This window comes from Erithacus rubecula, assembly GCF_903797595.1.
Source record: "Erithacus rubecula genome assembly, contig: scaffold_1065_arrow_ctg1, whole genome shotgun sequence".
NCBI classification, from domain to species: domain Eukaryota; kingdom Metazoa; phylum Chordata; class Aves; order Passeriformes; family Muscicapidae; genus Erithacus; species Erithacus rubecula.
Window position 1 is genome coordinate 1 of NW_027636348.1, and position 22327 is coordinate 22327.

At 52.5% G+C, this 22327-nt stretch overlaps 2 long non-coding RNA genes across 2 annotated transcripts; one reads left to right on the forward strand and one right to left on the reverse strand.

Annotated features, from left to right (window-relative positions):
• Positions 1-163: 163 nt before the first annotated feature.
• LOC306815205 lies at positions 164-697 on the reverse strand. Its single transcript, XR_013777350.1, has 3 exons — positions 633-697; positions 501-557; positions 164-226 (listed from the first exon to the last, which is right to left on the reverse strand). It is a non-coding gene; the product is annotated as an uncharacterized lncRNA (long non-coding RNA).
• A 10160-nt stretch (positions 698-10857) lies between these two features.
• On the forward strand, positions 10858-18833 carry LOC306815204. The gene is made up of 4 exons (XR_013777349.1): positions 10858-11022; positions 14538-14683; positions 18245-18657; positions 18757-18833. It is a non-coding gene; the product is annotated as an uncharacterized lncRNA (long non-coding RNA).
• Positions 18834-22327: the final 3494 nt, after the last annotated feature.

Genomic DNA, 22327 nt, shown 5'->3' on the forward strand with positions numbered 1-22327 from the left:
GGTCTCAGGGCTGGAGGGAGAGAGCAGGCAGGGAGAAGGCTTAAGGCAAAATAGCTGTGCCAATCATGCTCTGCCTGGAGCTCCAGCAGCCTGGACAGGTTATGTCCTCTTCAGTGTCTCTTGGTGTGTTCTTGTGACACTGGTTCACTGGATCCTGAAGATGACTGGGCTTAATCTTCCAGGTTAGAGCATGATGGCCTGGCATCTTGCATCTGGACTTGAGCAGCTGGTAGAGGAAGGAACAGAGCCACGGTCACAGCCTGGATCAGTGGGGACGCTACAAGACCCCCGTGCCAGGGCTACCGCAGCCCGCTCTGGCCATGGCCAGGAGGGAGCAGGGACCACCAGGATCAGCCCGAAGCTGCTAGCCACAAATGCCCCACATGCCCCTGAAATCTCTGTGTGCTCTGCCCACGCTGCCCCCCATCCGTACAGGGAGCAGAGCACTCCAGAGCTGGGGCAGGGATTGCAGCTCCTCCTGCCAGTGGCGCTGCCCTCACCCTTGTGGATGAGCCGAGTGTCTCCTTGCTGCCTCCTCAAGTACCGCCCTGCGGTCTCTGGGAATACAGAGTTTGTCATGGACCGTGTCCCAGATCCTGCTGCTGTAGGAGAGGGAGGGAGCCCGGGCTCACCAATGAACCTGCTGGCCGCCTCTCACAGGGGCTCCTGAGGGCTCTGCAGGTAGGGCAGGGCCTGGTGCAGGTGCTCGGCCACTCGGCTCCTGTCCTCTGCCAGCTGTGGAGAGCGGCGGGAGTGAAGGGTCGGGGCAGGCTCCGGCCCTTTGGCAGGTGCTGCCCGCGCCCGGCCCCGGCCTCCCCTGCCCGCAGAGCCCTGAGGCGCGGCCAGCAGCCGCCGGCCGGGCTCTGCAGGGACACAGGGCCGGCTGCTGCCCGGGGAGCCGCGGTGCCGGCCCGCCCCGCAGCCCCGCTGGGCCGGGGCTCCATCAGCACCCGGCTCGGGCCCGTGCGGCCCCTGCGGGCAGCACTGGGCAGGGCCACAGCTGCAGCCGCACACAGTGAGCGCCGCGCTCAGGGGGCTTCTCCAGCCTGAGCCTGGCGCTTCCAGGCCGTCCTTACCAGGCACTCGGCCAACTTCCACAGCCGCTTCAGCCGCTGCCATCCAGGGATCCTTGCTGAGCAGGACAAGGCCTCTGAGCGCCAGGCGACGCCTCTCCCTGGAATTGCTCTGTAGGAACCTTGATATGATCTTAAGGACGCTGTCCCCACATTCACTCAAATCCAGGCACTCAAGGACCTGAAAGGCACAGGGCAGTGACAGAGGACACACAGGAGCCCAGAACTGCACAGGGCTGGGCCCAGACAGCAGCACAGGGCACGGGCACCAGCCCAGGCAGCTGTGGCCATGAGAGGCCAGAGAGCTGGGAGGCAGCTCAGGGAGACAGTTCTGGCCATCAGGCTCACCTCCACAAGGAATGCCAGGGCAGGCAGATCCCAACGTGGCTCCTGTGTGCTGAGACAGCTGGAGTAGGTGAAGTGCAACATAGGAACACAAGGGCATCATACACAGCGAATCTCCCTGGCAGGGGGAAAAAGGCACAAGGACCCTGAGGTTGAGGGGTGGCAATACTCTCCCAGGATTGACTCACAGAGAACCAGTTTTTCCCCAGCATCCCTGGAGGCGATGTGGACACTTTGGGAGGCTGCCCCTTTTTGGGCACCTCCTCTCCCAGCCTTTTCCGGTCTGCTTGGCCATCCCTTGGTGACAAAGGCCTCTGGCCCATGATCACGGGTACTGTGTGGGGCACCCCGGGCACACAGCACTAATGTCAAGGACAGAGGGGCAATGGGGGTCTCACCTGGCCAGCAGACCCACGGCATAGTGCTGGGTGTCAGCACACAGCAGTGTGTCCCAGCCACGCTTGCGCTCTATTGCCATCACCTGAGGCTCATACTGCATACAGATGAGCAGAGCCTTCATAGTCTGCACTGCAAACCTGTGTGCATGAGCAAAGTCCAGGTCACACTGGGAGCACTGGTGCTGGCCAGAAGGCCATGGAAAGGACTGGAGGACTGGGACCCTGTTGGCCTTGCTGGGAGCGGGTGTTGCTCCTGGCACGCTCTCCAGAGTTATCAACTTCCTTTGGCATCTGCTGTGTGGTGATGGACAACATGCAAGAGCAAGCCGTAAACAGAGGGGAGGACAGCATTCATCATGGCCTCCTCGCAGTGGGGCACCTGGACCACCACCCAGATCAACCAGAGTTGCCTGCAAAAGAAGCAGCCCGAGGCAGCGCTCAGTGCCTGAGGTGTCCCATGGGGCAGGGCCTTGAGGGAGAGGCAGGGGGAGCAGCAGGCCTGGGTGCCCCCTGAGCCTGTACCCTGGCCCAGGTTTGAGCCCAGCAACTGAGGCACAGAGGGATAGAGAGCTGCTGGAGAGGTGACTGGTGCTGGAGGGTGAGCAAGGGCCAGGTCCAGAAACTCACAGCCAGGCAAAAACTCTTCGTTGTCTCCATCAGAGGTGCACATTCTGTGCAGAGGCCAGTCCTCCATGACACAGAGCAGAATTGGCAGCACGCTCTCCAGTGCTGTGCCTGACAAGCCTATGGCTCTCCACATCATTGCAGCAGCTCTGTGGGGTTGGAGCTCCGTGTCAGAGGGGGTCTCAGTCACAGTACCATGCCCTGTGCAGCTGTGACAGCCCCAGTGCCCTGAGGGGCAGGGAGGGAGCCTGGCAGTGGCAGCAGGCTCAGGAAGCAGAGGGGCCTGAGGGTCCTGGACCTCTCCACCTGTCCTGGCAGGCCCCATTGGACAGGCTGTACAGGGCGATGGGCCCTAAAGGCTGCTGAGCCCTGAGCTCTCAAGGCACATGGGCCCCGTACCTGTCAACGTTGGGGCACAGCGCAGGAGGGTCAGCACCATGTCAGCATGGTATTCTCCAGCCAGCCTCAGAATGTCAGTGCGCAGCCTTGCATCTAAAGTGCCCTGGGATGTCAGTCTCTGGTGAATGCTTTTCACCATGGCTGGCACCTGGGGGAGGAATGGCGAACACTTGGAGCGCTTTCGTAGCTTCCTTTGAGAAGTGCTTCCCTTCCTGTCATGCTGTGCTGCCTTCAGTGACTGAGGGGGCCCAGTGACCATGGCCTGAGTGGGCACACAGTCCTGGGAGGCATGGAGCCTTGGCCACAGGCTGCTTAAGTGGTGCTGAGAAGCACAACGGTCTTTGAAGTAATCCACTATGAGTTCCTCAGAGTGACTCAGAGTGGGAGTGGTGTCAGTGTTTGTGATGCCCTGAGTCTCTCCAGTGTCAGCAATTGTCATGCCCACATCCTCAGTCACTGCCATGTCAGCCTGCACCCTGTCATCACTCCTTACAGTGTCAGACTCTTCTGAGCACTCAGGCACATCTGGGCTGACATCAGGCTCTGCCTGGAGCTCGGTCAGGCTGGAGTCAGGCTCAGCTGTGCCCTCTGTTGCTGTGCTGCTCTTCTTACGTCGCACCGGCACAAACTTCTGCAACATCTGCAGTAGAACAAAGGACAGGGAGGAGAGGCAAGTTCCATGGAGTGCTCCAAGCGCTGTGCTGGGCTGAGCAGTGACAGCAGGCCCAGCCCAGGTGGGGATGGCTGCAGGTACCTTCAGTGCTCTGCGGAAGCGGCCACCGGTGGGGTCCTGCTTTGTGTGTGCGGTCCATGACTGCACCTGGCAAAGAGCGAGCACAGCCAGAGCTGAGGGGCTGTGGGAGAGGCTGGAGAACAGAGCCCAGCCCTGCGCTCCACAGGCAGGGACAAGTCCCGGGATGCTTTCAGGGGAACATGAGCACAGGCATTGCGGGGTGTCTGCCCAGCCCCTCTTCTGTCCTGTGCCTGGGCATGTCCCCAGGGGATGGATGGGATGGGATGGGATGGGATGGGATTGGGATGGGATGGGATGGGATGGGATGGGATGGGATGGGATGGGATGGGAATGGATGGATGGGATGGGATGGGATGGAAGTGATCCAGCTGGCAGCAGCCATCAGCTCTTTTACCCAGCTGTGCCTCTCACCATCCTGCATTGGCTGAAACAGCTCCGGCTCTTCAGGCTCTTGTGCTGGGTGGACTCTAGAGCCTCTCCTTTTCATTCTTCTGAACACTTCGAAGAGTGGAAACAGCTGGGAAATCTGCTGTCATTTCAGTCTGGCCTTGAGGGCACCTTGTAGAAAGGTGCCTTGGGAAAGCTGTGAGACAAACAGTCCTGCAGTCTGGCTGGGAAGTCAGCTGCAGGAATAACTCTCAGAAAAGCTCCGGGTCCGACAGGAACGAGTGCGCTGTGCGGGGGCTCCTCACGGCACCGCTCCTGTCCCGTCGCGTGCTCTGAGCACTGTGCCGTGGCCGTGTCACCGTTGGCTCTTATATCACCACGTGTCACAAAGGGCCCTTTGACACCCTGTCCTGTTCCATGCCATGGTGACCATGCTGCACCGTGTCACAAAAAGCCCTTGAACACACTGCCACCAGCCCTGGGCTGCCCCCAGCCCCACCCAAAGTGGCCCGTGATTGAAGGAATTCCTCACCCCAAGTGTCTAAGAAAGCTGACAGGATCTTTAGGAACGGCTCAAACCATCAGCAATCATTGCCCTGCTCTGCGGCTCAGGGCATTTAAGAATCCTCACTTAAGGATTGCTCTACATAAGTATCTCCCAAATATTGCAAACTTTCCCTATTCATTGGTATGGTCTGAAAACTGAAAGATTTGGAAGATGGCATCCCGTCTCAAAGCAGCAAGGAGTAAAAGTTTGGAAGGAATGAAAGTCCACTCAGTGTTCCAAAATTAACCCAAACAAATAATGAGATTGCACAATGGCTAATCCTCCTCCTGGTACAGACATCTAAGTGGTTCATAAAGTACAGCTGTCCCCTCTTCTTCCCTGTGGGACATTCAGGACCACTAAGAGGAAAAATCACAGCTATTCTTTCTGCCCTCCATAACCAAAGCTGAACCAAAGCACAGATGCTGACTCCCACCAACACCAACCCCCCTAAACAGCTGCACAGAAGCCCTCAACAGGCCGCCAGGACCCCCAGCTGTCCCTATCCCTCTGCAGAGCTTTCCCAGCATCCAGCAGGGCCCTGGTTCCCTGCAGGTGTCGTGGGATGGCACTCAGGAGGATCTGCTCCAAGGCTTTTCCTGGTAGCAAGCTCAGGCTGCCAGGGCCTGTGATTCCTGGATCATCCTTCCCACCAACCCTTCCTGTGCACGGCTCTTACATTCGCACATTTGCTGCTCAGCTCAGGCTTCTGCACTTGAGCAGGACTGCTGGGAAAGGATCGAGAGTGGCCTGGCAAGCTCCTTCTCCAGCTCCCTCTTTACTCTTGGTGAAGGTAGAAACATTCCACTGGAAAGCAACTGGTGCCACAAGGAGTGGGCAGCATCAGGCAGCTCTTGGAGCAAACCCTCAGGACTGCTGTATCCTGAGGGAACACCGTTGGCCTTGACCTGCAGGCAACCTGCAAAAGCTTCAAATCGGCTGCCTCAGCTTCCAGGACCTCCTCTTGGCCACATCCTGATGTGTGTGCAGGGACAACTGCGAGGCACTGCTGGGACCCCACGGGACAGGGGCAGCTGTCTCGTGTGCACGTAGCACCCCGTCACGGAGCTGGGCTCATCCCAAAACCACATCAACCATCTGGTGTCAGCAGAAAGGAGCAAGGAGCACTGGGCTGGCTCCTTGCAGGATGTCTCAGCTGGGCTTCCTCCACAACACGCCCCCGTTTGAAGGGCTGCTAATGCCCAGCTGCCAGAAATGCCGTCCTTGTTCTCTCCAAGGCACAGGAGAGCCAATGAGCAGGATGCACAGCTTGTTTGTACACAGAACCAACCCGGGAGAGAGGGTGTAAATGCCTCTTTATTTCCATATTTATCATTGCAGCTCAGATGGATGAGGAACCAATGGAAAGTTGAGATGAAACAGAAAAAATGAAAAAGTGTTGGCAAGTGGAAGCTCAGCTGAGACTGGCAGCCTGAAGGGCTTCCAGAAGGAAAAAGGCTTTCAATTACTGCACTGCTGCTCCATAACATCCCAATTCCTGTGCCATGCCCGGAGGGTTGGGCAGCTGGGGAGCCCTGCCCTCCTGATCACACCCCAGAGAGATGGAACTGGGACCCTAAAGCAGCACCTTTGGTCATGTTTATGTTTTACAGGCTGATTTCTTATTTTCTTCCCAGAGCAGCAGCAGAGTGTGGGCGTGGAGGCTCCCTAAGGATCTCCAGGTTATGGGCATTGTGGTCACACATGATAGAAAGGAGCCACAAAGCCTTTGCTGGACACCTTTGGAACATCCAGAGCTAGGTCTTGGTGATGGATGATGATTTAAAGCCTGTTTGTGCAGGGAATAATGGCTCATAACCATCCCCTGTCCTTCAGTGGTGTGACTCTGCTGAGATGGGTGGTCCTGTGTTTCCACCTTAGAGAGGTGTTTCATTAATTGTCCCTGTCCTTGCTCCTGAGCCCATGTGTGCTGTGATGTGGAGATGCTCCAAACACAGATAAGAGGATGGTAGCAGCCAGGATGTGGCTCCTGGGGAGGCAGCCAGAGATACAGAGGTGGGTTCTGCCCATGGGATTTTCAGTGATCTGAAACCTTGAGCCTTGGGAAGGACTGACTGCCCCAGACCAAGGGAGTCTGACTCTGCTGAGGGATAAGTAGGATTGTGTGTCTGTGACCAGGGTCTGTTCCATGGGCCATGGGGAGGAGGCAGGGGATTGAAGTGTCCCCTTGCTGTCTGCATGGCCCTCTGTGCTGGTGACTTTATTGTTCACCCAAATCCCTGCTTGGGCACCCATAAGGCCCTGCCCAGGTCATTTGGCATGACAGCTTCTAGAAAGCATCCTGGGGTCACTGTCCCTGCCTGGTCACAGCTGAAAACTTGAGTTTCCCTTCACACCCCTCTTCTCTGTGATCTCCCTTTGGGCTTTATTCTCCTCCCTGCTTTCCCCTCGTTTGTGCCTGGCTCCGGAGGAGAGCTGGGAATTGATCACTGATTGAATCCTGAGTATCGGGCGGGAGCGAGCGGGGGCAGCCCAGGGACCCTGCGAGAGGAACTCTGCAGCCACCCGGCATGGCCAGGCTCACCCCAGGCTCTGCCCGCCCTCCCTGCCGCAGCTGGAACTCCCACCAGGACAGAGCTGGCCCGGGGAAGTGGCCCAGAGGAGAGGAGCCATCAGGGGCTGTCACCCAGCGGGATGCTGACCCCCAGCTGTGGCCACAATGGGCAGCAGCTCAGCCCTGAGCCTCCTGCTGCATCCTCCCTTGTCACAGCCCTTCCCAGAGTAGGGAATGGCCACTGGCTCACCACATCCCACTCATGGCTCCAGTGCCCGAGGGACTGATGGCAAAAGCCCTTGGATGAGTCTTTTTCTGGCAGTGAATGAAACAGGATTGTGCTGGTGGTGATAAGAGGCTGCAAGCTGGACCCATCCGATCCTCACAATTCCGAGAGGCTGACATGGCAGAACAGGTCCTGCAATAGCCTTCGTGTCCCAGCACACAAAATGGGTGAGAAAAAGCAATTTTAAGGTGACTGGGGAAACTCTGCAGCTGTGATGCCATCCCATCTCAAGCCTCTGGCCTCTCTGGAGTCACATGTACTGTGAAATCCCTCTGCTCTGAACCCAGGCTGGGTCATGACTCACATCTTGGGCTGTAAAAATACATTTCATTGTGTCAGCACTGAGAGTGGCCATGGGCAGCTCTCTGGCACCAGTGAGGCTGGCCAGGGCAGGCTGTTCAACAACACCCACTGGAGCCCAAATTCCATCTCATATTTTGGTACAGCACACAAAAGAGGTTGGGGGCAAGGAAAGGCTGGAGAGGAAAAGTGTTTCACCTTAAAAATCCTGGTAGGACTTTATCCAGTGGCTTGTCTGGCCACAAATCCATCTATTTTGTTGCAAGTGTGGACTGCAAAGCCTGGGCTTGCCACCTGGAAATGTGACCTCATGACTCTCCTGCAGCCTGTGGAGTTTGCCTTGTATGCAGGAGAGACACCTCTCTGGTGGTGGCATCCCTCAGAGGGAAAAGGGCAACTGAACCCTCTGGATGGCTCTGCCTTGCTGTGTTAAACAGCATCCATGGCTTTTCTCTGGTATTCCCCTAACTAAAACTACTTGCAGGTACTTTTAGTATGAAAAAAATCACTAAAAACTCAGAGTTAACTGTCAAGGGGCACCACTGCGAGGCTTCACAGCAATGACATCTTGTGACTTATTTTGCTTTTGAACTTTTATGTCCAATTATGCCTCTGGGGGTGTTTAGCACCAGTCAAGTAATTTCATTTGTGACATGTGACATGTTGCCAAGGCTGAGCTGCTGGAGAAGCCAAACAGCCTTGAGGAGAGGAGCCTGGTGGCTTCCAGATGAACATGTAGAAGTCCTGGGCACAAACCCACACACCTTTTCCTGAAGAAAATCTGAATTCCTCAAAGGAAGGGGTTTAACCAGGAGGGATCAATTCCATGAGGAAAATCTGAATTCCTTAAAGGAAGCGTTTTAACCAGGAGTGCAGGACAGCTGTGGGACCAGGACAGGGTCTCTGTGCTCATTAACACCCTGGGCACTAAGGAAGCCCAGGAGCAGCTGCAAACAGAGCCAGCTGAAGGATTCCTGCTGCCTCCCACCAATTCATCAATTACCTATCTGCTTAGTCCTTTTCTCCATCCTTTTACAATCTAAATAGCACATTTATAGTCGCTGCTAAGTGATGTGATCAACATCAATTACCTACTAAAAGAGAATCAAGTCTTGATTTAAAATTAAGTGCTGCATTTTCCCATGTTCTTTATATGTAGCCAACAGAATAATTGCAGTGACATAAAAACTAATTACACAACTCCACAATTAGGCCTCCCTCCTAGTGCTGTGATTGTCTTTAAGTATACTGATGAAAAATTACTCCCAGTCCCAAATTACTCTCTCACACCCATCTTCTCTAATACCTTTGGAAAAAACCTCCACCCCATCAGACCAGAGGAACTTGAGATGCAGAAGGTAATACATGCAGAGTTTATTTTCTTATCTCTTTGATATGGTTTCAGATGTGGGATTTGGTTGGGATTGTCCAGGGATGCAGCAGTGCTCCTCTCTGGATGGACTGAGCATCTCAGTGAAGCTTCCCAAACTGCCTGGTGGCTGCTGTGCCCTGAGACAAGCAGGGAGAAAATCCTCTTCTTAGTGCCCCCAGCTGACACTTGGCTCCTGGGCTGCAAGTAGCCAGTCCTGCCTGGTGTGTGGAGCCCAAAAGGAGAAGGAGGAGGCTGGAGTACAGCAGTGCTTTCACCTATCTAACAGCCAGCATTAAACCCAGGCAGCAATCATGTAGCTGCCTGAGAAACCATAAACCCCAACAAAAATCATAAGCATCAATAAAGCTCTGGTGCACTCCTGACAGGCTTTGAGGGATTTGATTCCAGATTATGTTTTTGAGATGTTTACAACCAACCTGGAAAGACTGAAAATATTCAATTACTGGCAAGGGGAGCTGAGATTTGCTTACAGTCAATCTCCTGCCTCCAGGATCTCTGGGGGTGCCAGCAGTGAAACACAGCATGGGTGAGCAGAGCCGTGGGGACAGTGGCCCAGGGACAGGTCCCCTGATGTCGCTGAGCATCTTTCACTGGATAATTAAGCATTGCAGGTTTAATTTTGGGGCTGGCAGGTTGGTTTTGGCTGCTGTGCAGTGGATCCCATGGCCTGTTCCTCAGCCATAGCCCAGCCCTTGCTCAGCTCGTGGCTGTCGATTTTCCATCGTTTTCTGCAATGCCATCACACAATCACAGTCGGAGAGGGGTGGGAAATGCTTTGGTATGATTTTAATCAGCAGAGGGCTTTGAGTGAATGAGGTGAGGGGAACAGTGAGCTCCCTGTGCCTTCTTTGACTTTCTCACCTCATTTCAGCATCAGCCAGGGGTGCCAAGGCTGATAATTTACACCCTTGTACCTACCTGAAACCTCACTACTTTCCTCAAAACCTGTGAAAAATAAACGAGGTGGTGAAGTAGCCTGTGGCAGGGATGATATGATGTGTAAAGCCACATTTCCAGATCATTGTGAATATTCCCTCCTGATCCCCAGGACCCATCCCAGATATCCCCACCTTGTCGCCCAGAGCACTGAGTGCCACATCCAGGAATTCCTTGGACACATTCAGGGATGGGGACCCAAACCTCCCTGGGCAGTTCCAGTGCCTGACCACCCTTTCCACGGAGAAAATTCTCCAGAATTTGTCCTAACACGATGCAGAGAGGTGCCCTCAGCCGGGCAGTCCCGTCAGTGCTTTCCTGAGGGAGCGATGCTCCAGGCTGGGGCTGCTGCCCGGGACAGCCCGTTCCTACAGCCAGGGAGGCTCCAGCCCGCCCAGCGAGGCCGGGGCCCGACCCGGGACAAGAGACACGGCTCATATCAGGCCGGGTCAAAGGAACAAAGGCAAACCCAGCCAGCTCACGGCCGAGCCGGGCCAGTGCCGCCGCCTCATAGGGCACGGGAGGGGCCAGGGCCAGGGGGCGGAGCCAAGGGCGGTGTGACCGAACGGCCGGGCCGGGGGTGTGGCCAAGGGGCTGTGCTGCTGAGCGGGGCGGGGCCAAGGGCAGGAGCAGGGCCAAGGAGGGCGCTGATTGGCCGGGGCGGGCCCGGGGGCGGGGCCGGGCAGAGCGTGCGCAGTGCGGAGGGGGTGAGTCGGGGGGGGGGGGCGGGGGGGGGGCGGTGCTGGCGCCCCGTGAGGGCCGGACCGGAGCTCCGGGCCAGGCACCCGCGGTCCGGGACGCAGTGCTGCTCCCGGCGCTGTGGGCACCGGCCGCTGTCTTCCCTGCGCTGCCCTGTGCCAGCGGAGCCGGCGGTGAGCCTGGCCGGGCTGGGGCGGCCCGCAGGCCCGGTTCCCCTCAGAGCGGCCGGGCCGTTAGGACAGGGCTGGCAGGACCGGTCCCTGCCGGAGTGTTGCAGCAGGGACCGCAAACGCGGGCCTGTGACGGGTGCTTCGCATAGGACAGGGATCCCTTACACCGACGCGTTTTAAACATAAATATTTACATGTAAGTTTCCTCCAAAGGGCGCAGTTTGGTCCTGCCTGCAGCACGAGGCTGGGCGACCTCTGGGCTGATGTGTGCCCAGGCTGCTGTGGAATAAAAACATGCTGGAGTAACTCTGGGATATTAAAATGAGTGTGCTCTGTAACACGAGGTCTGAATTTTAAAGCTGGTTTAATTGTTTCGGTACAAGGCTGCATATGGTGCTCTGACTGGAGAACTGGTAAAACGATGCGTTGCACAAGGCTAGGAAGGGAACGCTGAGCAAAGGGGCTTTTGTATATAAACACTTTGGAATGTTGCCTTAAAATGCTTAAGCGCAGTGGTTGGCTAACGCTCGCATTAGGAGAGATCTTTGGCAGAGCTCTGATGCCCCCCACCTTCAGCAGGGTCAGAGTCGACACCAAGTTGTGCAGACACAATTTCTTAGGGCCAAGTTACTTATTCTGCAGTGTTTTTCTGCTGGAACTAACCCAGTCCTAGTGCGGTGCAGAGGCAGAGCTGCCTGCACCGGTGCTGCTCAGTTTGCCTGCCAAAGGAGGATAATCTGCAGGGGCATTTCTGTGGTGGAGCTGTCTGTGCAAGAGGCTGCTCCGTGCACAGCCCAGCAGGAACCTTTTAAGTGCAGATAAGTCTCCAGAGGATGTTCCAAGACGATGACACACCCTGTCATTTACCGAGCGTGCTGCCGCAGTGTTCTGTGATTGTTCGAATTCATTTGTTCTCTGGGAGTAGCATTGTTAAGGGATGGACGTCTCTTTTTCTCTCTTTTCTGCCTTAAAATGATCCAGTCTGGTTCACTTTGTTTTCCAGCAGCCTCTAGGGCATTTCTATGGTGGAAGTATACAAAATATTGTCCCAGAAACTACAGTGTAGGAGTCCAGCTACCAGAGGTGAGAGAGCAGTGTTGTGAGTTCCTGGAGGCTGCTGTCTTTGTGACCGTGTACTTAGTATATTGAAGGGATACAAATACAATTCTTTGGAAGAAATCAGCTGGAAACAATTCCTGGTGAACTGTCAGAACAGCCTTTGAAACCAGTCTTGTCCTTTCAATGTCCTGAAGCAGCACAAGAGCAGGACTGGTGCTACTGTCACCACCTCCTTCATTTTTACATCAGAATTCCTTTAGCCTGAGCAATAAAACACATGGTAAACTCCAGCATCCCCAAACCTGTCTGCTTCTGCTTGACAGGTGGGGTTGAAAGCAGCATCCATACCTTGAGAATTTGTGAGGTGTTGGATTATTGGGATAAATTTAGGGATAATAGTCATCCTCTCTGTGTGCTAATCCTCTGTGCTACTGACTCCCTCCATGGCTTTTCTAACCCACCTCAGCTCTTCCAGTCAGCGTTCTGAGAAACCATGCTCTGCTCGTGAGGGAGGTGAATCAGCTTTAATTAAGATTTGTTGAGAGCTTTGTTGATACGTTCTCAATAGCTGGTTGCTACTTTTTTATGAAAAAAAGCAGATATTCTTAGCACCTGCAGTGGGAAGTGACACAAGGCTGGGGATCTCTGGGAAGCAGCCCTGCCAAGGGAAAAGGCTCCTGCTCACCGAGGCTTTGTCAAATCCATTCTGGCTGCGGTTCATGAGGCAGCACAGCAAAACCCCAAATCCCTCCTAGTCTGTGGGAAATCTCAAATGCTCCTGAGAGCTGGGCCCTGCTTTTGCATGAGATTTGTAGCTTTGGCCCCCTTGCTGGATTTCTGCCAAGCTGCTGGTTGGGCTTGGTGCAGCTGTGCTCTGGTGTCACCTGCTTTGTAACACCTTGTGGCAATGGCTTCAGTGGCTTTCAACAACTCAAATTGAGGTGTCTGGGGTAGGCAAGGCTGGGTGATGGCCCTTGTGGGCTTCAGAGAGTTGCAGAGGTCGGTGGAACCCTGTGGGATAGGTGGAGAGGAGGAAAACTGGGCAGCCATGGCTTTCCACAGGGCAGCATCCTATTCCCTGCTGGCTTCTGAGCTGCAAATGGAGCCTGATGACTTCCTTAGTGAGGGATAATGGAAATGGTCACAGTGGTGCTGGGTCTGTGGTTGTGTGGGTGCCCCTCAGCAGGATGAGAAGCTCTCTTGTATTTTGGGGAGGGGAATTAGTTCATTTGCCTTTGTCACTGCTGTATGAATAGCCAGATGGAGGATGCCAAAATGAAATTCAGGGCTGGAACAGCCTCCTTGTCTATAGCCCTGTTCTGAGCCAGGTGAGAGATCCTCAGCTCCAGGCTGGGCAGTGGTGGATGGTGGTGCACATCTGGACAGGACCCAGCTCCCTCTGGGCCTTGATGGAATCCCAAGATGATGAAATGTCCTCAGAGAGCCTGAGCTCATCTAACTTGCCCGTGCAGCAAACTGAGCAGCCAGTTTGTCTCTTGCCTTCATAGAACAGGGAGCCCCATGGCAGGTTGTTAAAACCTGGGAGCTGGTTCCAGCCCTGGAGGCAGCAGGGAGGGAGAAACCCCTCCCCAGCTGCTGTGGGGCAGCATGTTCTGTACTGCTGACTGCTCTGCTGGCTGCCCAAACCCTCTGGTTAGTCTGGGACTCAGAGGTGACATCCAGCACAGAGCCCAGAACTGGGTATTTTATGTTCTGGATCTTACACAGTGCTGGCACATTTAGTTTGGTCCCCAGTTTTCCCCAGGTTCCCTCTGTCTGGAGAGTTTTCCCCTGGACTGTTTGTGTGCTTGATCTCTGTGCTGTTTCCAAGTGCATTTCTTTGCATTGTTTTCCTTGATTTTCTTTCTATTGATTTGTGGGTGTTTTGGGAACTTTTCTTCTGTTTATCAATTCTGATCATGACCTCCAGAGTGCTTCCAGCTCTTAACTCCTGGACATCCTTTCAGGTTTTATAAAAATGCCTTCTCTTTGGTTGTTCAAACCATTAATGGAAAGGATGAACAGAAGCAGACTTGGGCTGAGCTCCCAGGGCCCATACACAGGGATTGCTCCTGTGGTGACAGGGAATTGCTGATGCCACCCCTCAGGTGCTTGGGGTGGAGTTGCTTTGGTTGGTCTTTTTTTTCTTAGTTAATAATGAGCACGGGGCCTCATTAAGGTGAGCTTACCCAGCCCCAGCTCCTCTGGCTTTTGAAAGCATCAGATGGATAGAGAGAAAAGCTGCTCTGTGCTGGTCAGAGGTGTGATGGGCAGGTCTCTGTAGTGGGGGATTGTGCTCTCCTTCTGAAGACTTAGGTCATTTAAGAGCTTTCATGAACTTCATTTACCTGAGGCTTCTTGCTGGGGCTGGCACTGAAACAGCTCTGGCAATCCTCAGCCTGCTTCCCACTCAGAGCTGCCACAGCAGTGGGCTGTGCATGGGGGAAGTTGTGTCCTGCACCTTCTGCTCCCCTTTGTTTCTCCATAAGTCTCTCCTCAGTGAGAGCTGAGCATGTCTGCATGTGACAAAGGTAGCAAAAACACATTTTTCTCCTCAAGCAATTCCAAGTTCCTTGTGTGGTTGCTCCTCTGGACAAGATAAAACTACTTGCTCTGGAGAAATTAATGACACTCATTTTTATTCCTAACTAGTGTGTGTCACAGTGGGAGTGGTTGCAGGATGCCTCACTGCACCAGGGCTCTGCTGTCACCTCAGTGATGCTTCAGGAAGAGGAATTATTTGAGCTGAAACAGATTTCACTGCCCAAGCAGGACCAGCTCTGCCTTCCCTGAGTTCTGTGAGTACTGAGCTGCTGGGCTCAGCTGCCTGAAGTTTAAGAATGGAAGTCCTCCACCTGCTTTCCATTTGTGTTTGCACATGGGTGTAACTGTGGGGTGAAATTTGAGCCCAACCAAATTTAAGGGCAACACAGGATTCCCCTGTGGTGTTCATGTCTTGCTCTTCCCCAGGCTGGTAACTTGTGGTACCCAGCTGTTCACTCCAGCTGTGCTTCAGGGGCACCATCAACAGCATGGAGACTCTGGGCCCTCCTTGTTCTCCTGTACTGGTCCATGGCTGATGGTAGAGTCACAGAATCATGGAATATTCCGAGTTGGAAGGAACCCACAAGCATCACTGAGTCCAACTCTGCAGGTGCCCTGACCTAATTTCAGTTCCAGGGGAAAAACTCAGTCTCCCTAAAACATTCCTATGGCTTCTGTTGGATTCTTCCTTGCTGCTGTCCAGGGCCCTGTGTGCTGTAGTTAAATATGGATGGAAAGGTTGTGTTCCACTCTGGATTACAGCTGAATCTCACTGGTGGATAAATTGCATCCCAAGTCTAGTTTGCAAAGCCCTTTGGGCTTCATGGGCTGCAGGAAGCTGTATTTTATTCTAGATGTGTGTTTGCTGATAATTCGATAGGATTTGCAGACAGCAGGTTGTAAGAGCCCTGATTATACTGGTTCCCTGTGCAGTCAGACTCTGCCCAAATAATTCAAGTGCCTGCTGCAGAGAGAGGGAAAGGAAGATGGAAGGATGATTTAGAAATCTCTGGAGCAGATGGGAAGAAGATGTATATGTTCATCTGAAGGAGATACCAAGCTACATATATGCCTTTAGAGATCTAAATAAAGTCAGGTTTTTGTAATGGTTGCCTACTTTAAGCCCAAATAATTCCTTGAATGAGAGGTTTTAAAGGTTTAACTTAATTTTGGAATTTTTATTTTGAGCGTACTTCCATAAAATTAACTTTTTGAATGCAGAATGCTTTAATGTCTTCCCTGTTGCTGCTCATTTGCAAGAAATCTCTGCACAGTTATTTCTTATGTACCAGTTAAATCTATCAGCCAACAGATGTCAAGTGTAGCAAAAATGCTATAATAATATAATGGTCTAATAATAGTTATAATGATTCTAATTACCTGGTGCAGCTTTAGAGAGAGGCAGATTCAGGAATGAGTGCAAGTGTTTAACCTTGAACTGCAGAAGCAGGGCACTTCCAGGGGTGCCTGTGCTGCTCCCCCTCCTCCCTTTGGGACATCCCAGTCCCTTTATTTGCTCCAGCAAACGAGGAGTAGCACTCTGGTGTGTTTGAAATGCTCAGAGCTCATCCTGGCTGTGTTCTCAGGAGTGCTGGAGAGCTGGGGATGAGCACCTTTCCTGCAATGCCTGGGAGTGTGAAGGCTGCTTGTTTTTAACCTCTGCCTGCCCTGCTCTTGGCATGCTCCCACTGCCTGGAGCTTGTGGCACAGATTGCTCCCCCCTCTCAGCAATCTCTGTGCAAGATGCTTGTGCTGCTCTTAAGTGTCAGGGGAGGCTTTGCCCCAGCCTGAGAAGCACAGAGCCAGAATCTCCTGATGGGAGAGATTTGGGGGTGTGCAGATGAGGGGCTAGGTGTTGTGGATCCCTACAGAGGCTTTGGTGTGGGGGTAGGAGAGCAATGGGCTGGTGCCTGAGTGCTGTGCTTGTTTTGCCTTCAATAGTCTGGCCCCACAGAGCCTTGTCAGAGTCTCCTTCCCCAACTGCTCCACGTGCCAGCTCTGTTACATCACTCCCAGTGCTCTTTCACATGACTCCCAGTGCTCTTTTACCACCAGATTTTTCCTTTAGGAAGCATCCTGGGCTGCATTGCCTGGATCCCTGTGGTTGTTGCTGTGTGCTGTTAGTGCCTTGGGGTCCCAGTGCTCGTGTTGCTGTGGTGTGATGGATCCCCTCGTGCCACAGCTGCTGATTTTAGTCCTGTGCCATGCAGGGGTGAGGAGTCCCTGGTTCACAGAGCAGCAAGCTCTGCGTGGGCTGCAAGTTGACAGCTTTCCATGATTCTATGCTGAACCTTCTTCCTATAAATAATTGATTCACAAGCTGATGAGAACTACAGGAACTTGTCTCTCAGTCGCTGCTTCCTGGCATGGGAAGCAGCTGGAAATCTGCTGTTTTCCTATAAAATGGATCCAGAGGTGCCCTTGCAAGGTTTTCTTTGTTTCCAGCTGCTCCTAGGCTGATGTGCTCTGCTGCTCAGGAAAGCCCTGCCTGCCAACACCTGCAGCAGACTTTGTGCCAGGGCTGTCAGGAGACAGCTCTGCCTCTCCCTTGGGGATGTTCAGCCTCTCCTTTGGGGATGTTCAGCCTCTGCTTTGGGGAGGTTCTGCCTTTCCCTTGGGGATGTTCAGCCTCTCCTTTGGGGAAGTTTGCCTTCTTGCAGGAGTAGTGTGTGTGTGTTGGTGCATCACCATGGAGATGAGGCCCCAGGAGCTGCAGGTTCAGCCTTCTCCAGGCTCACGTGAAGGAGGATGCACTAACGGGCTCCTCCTATTTAGGGAAAATGATTTCTTGGAGTAAATAAATCGTCAAAGAGCACTTGGCATCAGCCCAGGTGCTATTAAGAAGATCTCTTGGAGCCAGAGCTGTGAGGCTCATGCAATATTCACTTACTTTGCTGTGCTCCACATCAGGCATTGCTGTTGTGCCCAACTCTGACTCACTGACCCACTTGTGCTTTTACTTACCCCGAGATAACAAAGCTCCTGTTGCTTTTCTCCTTTTTCCTGTTTCTCATCCTGTCATAACAGCACCTTCCTGCATCCCTTTCCTTGGCCACTGGGTGTCCAGGCTTTCAGTGCTTCCAGTGGTTACGAGGCTTCACTTCCATGGCTGCTGCTGCTTTGGCCAGGTTTGCAAAGGACATGCAAAGGCTGCAGTGAGCTCTCCCCCATGCACAAACACCTGTCTCTAGGTTGTGCCAGCACACCCCAAAACTCTGGTCATGCTGGCATTCTTGGGACATTGGGGACACTGCCCTTTCCATGTGCCTGGCCATGGCACACTCTTTCCTTGTCTAATTTCTACACAGAACCCTCCCAACCAGGTCTGGAGGAGCCCTGTGGCACCTCTCTGCCTCATTGCCTCCATGTCTCATTTCAGACTTCATCTGTAAACATCTCTTTGCCCTTGCTAAAAACGCTGTCTCTTAATTTCCCTCTGCAGGAGTATTATTTAATTTGTAACAGTTTTAGGCCATTATTTGAAAAATCCAATATGAAGCTGTATTTCATTTACTGTAATGATCCACTAATGCAGGCATATTTCAAAGGCAGGCTATGCAGTACTGTGGGGTTTAATTAAATTTTGTTTTTCAAGTAAGCATCAATAGACAGACAATAACAAATGGTGGACAATATGCATACAGAACAAAGTCTCTTCATTTTCCTTTTCAAGACTGTGGAAGAGAAAATGTATAGCCCTTAAAATGGACTTGGCCTGCTCACAACTCTGCTTTAGTGTAGTTAACTCACTTCAGGAGGAGTATTTGCTTCTGACTTTGCCTTAATTAATTTTCTTGCTCTCTTCCTGCCCACAGAATAAACTGTTACACTGTGGAAAACTTCCAGCAGGAGCCGTGGGTGATCCAAGTGCTTCAGCAAGTTCTGGACATAGTTTTGAATGCTGTGTTGGTACCCAGTGTGTGATGGCTCCTCCACATGGGCCCTCCTCAGGGTGGCAGAACAGAAGGGCTGGGTGTGAGGTGTCTGTCTCTGGCAACTGGACATGGCACATGTCAGCCTTGGAAAGGGAGGGGAAAATGGTGTTTCTGCCATGCTTGTACTCCAGTCAGGAATTAGCAAGTGGCTCTGCAGTGCATTTTGTTCCTTTTCTCCCAGCAAGCGTGGGGTAATCAAGTACAGAGTGTGTGGGGAAGTGTTCCATGTCAATAGGAGGCTTCTGGGAACCATCCTCTTACTCACAGCATGGCACTTGGACACCTGTTCCTGGGTAAACAAATTTGTCAGTGCTGCTGTGAATGGGCTCCTTTGTTCAGATTTGAGGAGCAGGCTGAGATGGGGTGGCTGAGGCAGGTTTGGTTTCCTGCAGGTGTCTGGAGAATTGACCACTGTTCAGGAACAGAACCAGAGTTTGCTGAGGAACCTGATGTGAGTGTGACTCCCACTGCACTTTGATTCTCTCAAAGGCAGAGAGCTGAAAAAAAGCATTAATTTTTCAGAGGAAGAGTCTCCATTCAGAGATGTAAGTTCAAGCCATGTCCTGGGTTGATACCTAAAGCCTTCTCTGCTTAACCTGCCTTCAAAGGCTGAGGGCAAGGGCTTTGCCTGGAGCTGGCTCTGCTTGCCACCACTGAGCTGGGCTGGATCACAGTGCAGAGAGTGCTGGCTGGAAACTGGAGCATGCAAAGGCTGGATTCTGTGGGAGCCTGGCTGCTGATGTCTGTGCAGCTGTAAGTGCCTGGAAAGCATCTCTGTACATGACAGACTGGAGTCTGTACCCTCCTCCTCCTTGCCAGGATCTCTGTGTAACACTGCCCGTGTTCCAGGCACAGCCTGGGTTTGCTCCTTGCTGGAGCAGTGCTAGGAGTCCTTCACAGCTCTCCTGGTGCCTGGGCTGGCTGAGTCTTGTGTTCTGAGCTGGGTGAGAGGCTCCTGGAACAATGGATGGTCCAGGAGCCAGTCCCTGTGGCTGGAGAGGAGTCCTGGTACAGATAAAAGGGGTCTAAATATAGCTTGTCATCAGGCACCAGATGAGTGGTGCCTGACTCTTTAAATGAACTGGAAAAGCCCCACACAGCTGATGTTTGTACTGGCCCTGCTAATGCCAGGGGAATGCCCTGTGCCTGATTGCTTGTTTTTCCCTTGTTCCCTGGTTTAGGCTGCCACATTTCCCATTTGTTCACTTCTTTTTGTTGATAGGCAGTGATGAGGTTCTGTTGCTTTCTGGTAACTTGAAGCAACACCTCCAACTTCTCCTGTGCTTCCTTTGCACCTTCTGCCTTTCTCTTTGCCATGAACTAATCTCTGTCCAGCCAGGAACTCTTGCAGACTCACTTTTATGGGGCCATTATTCTTCATCTGTAGAAGGAGTGGCTTTCCTGGCTATGGCAGGGCTCAGGTGGAGATGGAGCCCACATCTGGAACATCTGGAGCAGCAGCTGGGCCCTGGGCTGAGGGATGTGCCCTCTGTGCAGACCAGGGAGTGCTTGAGCCTGGTCTTTGCAGGAGCAGGTGAGCAATTTGGGATCCTCACAGTACTGCTGGCATGATATACAGCCCACAGCAGTTTTAGGGGTTTGTTGTGCCCAGCAGGATCACAGACAGGGACATGCCCAGGCCCTGTGCTTCAGTGGTTCTTGCAGGACTGTGCAGCAAATGGGATCTGCAAGGGGCCTCAAGGCAAGGGCACAAACCCAATCATGGAAAGTGCAGTGGTGCTTGGGAGTGAACAAAAAAAAAAAAAAAGAAAAAAAAAAGAAAAAAAAAAGAAAAAGCCTCTAGGACTATTTAAAAGGAAAAAATAGTAATCTGTAGTTCAGTTTGAGGGAGTTCTTGTAGCACGAGAGCCTGTGCTGTCTGGGAGAGAAGAAGCCCTTGCTCAGACAAGTGATAATCCATTGCAGCCATTCCAGACACTTGACAGATACCAGCCTTCCTCAGGCCTCCCTGGCATCAGCGAGGTGCTGTGCCACAGCATGAGTGTGCAGGTTCTGGACTACATGGAGTGATAATTGAAACACCAAATCCTTGCTCCTAGCAGGAGCTGCTGGTGGCTGCCTGGCTGGGGTTGCTGATGTCTCACCAAAAACTGTGCTGGGCTCCCCCAGCACTGGGGCCTGACAGTGGACACTCTCTTTCCTTGGATTCCTGCTCTAGAGTTTGGCAGCTGTCTGCTTCAGGGAGCACCGTGGCCTCAGAAGAGTTGATTTGATCTGACACATGACAAATTGTTTCTGCTGGAGGCTACTGGAGGCACAGGCTGTTTGCTGGCAGCCCTGGCTCTGCGGGCTGCCATGGGGAAGAAGGCAGAAGGATGTGCCTCTTCCTCCTCCTCTTGGCAAACATCAGCACAGGGAGTGTAGCTTTGGCCCCCCTGCCACCTCAGCCTCCCTTCTGCTGGCTGATAATGGTGCTGTTTGCTGGATTATTAATGATGTTTGTGTGCTGGGTGTGTCTGCAGGTGCTGGTTGTGGTTCTGTGGGCAGAGGAGAGCCTGTGTTCTGGAACCAGCCCCAGCTGCCATTAAAAACGCTTTGTTAAGTTCCTTTTTTTAGGACACCCTTTTAGCTCTGCAATGAAAAGCAGAATATTCCATTTCTCAGCAGAATAAAAAGTACATGTCCCTTGTGAGATAGTGTAAATACATTTTATCTGTTCTATTACCTGCAGTTTTCAGAATATGTCCCCTAAGCATTTAATCTTGTTTTCCAGGGTTGTCTCAGAGTGAGGAATCGCTCCTATTTGCAACTTTGGGAATGATTACTTGTTCATTAATTTCTTCCCTTTCCTGCTGTCCATCTATTATTGCTTCCAAGAGAAAAAAAACCTCTCTGTAAATCTCCACCAAAGCAGGGCTGAGTGCCTGATGAGACAGAATGATGTGTGCTGCAGGGGGGTGTTCCTGGGAGATCACCCTGGAGCTGTGGGTGTTGCTGCTGGCGTGCCCAAGTGATGCCTTTTCCTGGTTTTAAAATTAAGAGCCAGACACATTAGAGGATAAAGGGTTTTTATCTGGGTATTTAATAAGGATCTTTATGGTGCAGCACTTCACCAAAGTGGAATGCCCCAAAATGCACACACATTGTAAATCACATATACAATTGATAGACCTTGCAAATTAGCATATTTAACAAAGATACCTCAATGAGAGGCTTGAATTAATAGTATAATATCTTTCTGTTTCCAAGTATTCCTGTCTAGATGGGCCTAATTTTAATTCTAGTTTGCAGGATGTATTTTAGAGGACCTTGGTTTCTCAGGACAGCGTAGGGCTTTCCAGCTTGCAAGGCCTTTAGGATGTTGGTTTTCTGGCCTAACAGAATGCCAGGTTTATGCTAAATTATCAGACTTAAGGAATTACAAGTATGCATGTTAAGGCCACTGAGAATACATAAAAGATATATAAAAGAAAAGGCAAAAAATCATCATGGCATCACAGGTGCCTGGGCTGGCTCCCTGCTCCTTGGCCTGGGATGAACAAGCACGTGCCAGGGCAGGCAGGCACACCTGGAGCACACCTGGAGCACAGTGGGGAGGTCAGGGCAGCTGCAGCACACGAGCAGGGCTTTGCTCCTGTTGTGCTGTGCCTGCAGGGCTGTTATGAAACAGGAAGGAGACAATGCAGAGCAGTTCCTGCTGCCATGCTTTTGTTCAGCAGCTAAAAGCCAGTTCAGAGGGTTTGTGGAAGCCTTGTTTGCTTTGGTCTTTTTTTTGCTCTTTCTTTAAGTAAAGACTTAAAAGAGCTGGAGACTGGAGGCCAGTGTAATTATTATTTCTTCCTGAATAGCACAATAAATGTACCGTTTGTTCCATAAATGACAGGGTCCTTGCCTCAGAAAACATATGCAGCCTGTTCCCACTGCTGCTCCCTTTGACATGTGAGGAACTGCCCTGCCTGCCTCTGGGTGTGTGGAGATTTCTCACTCCCTCGCTGGGGTCGC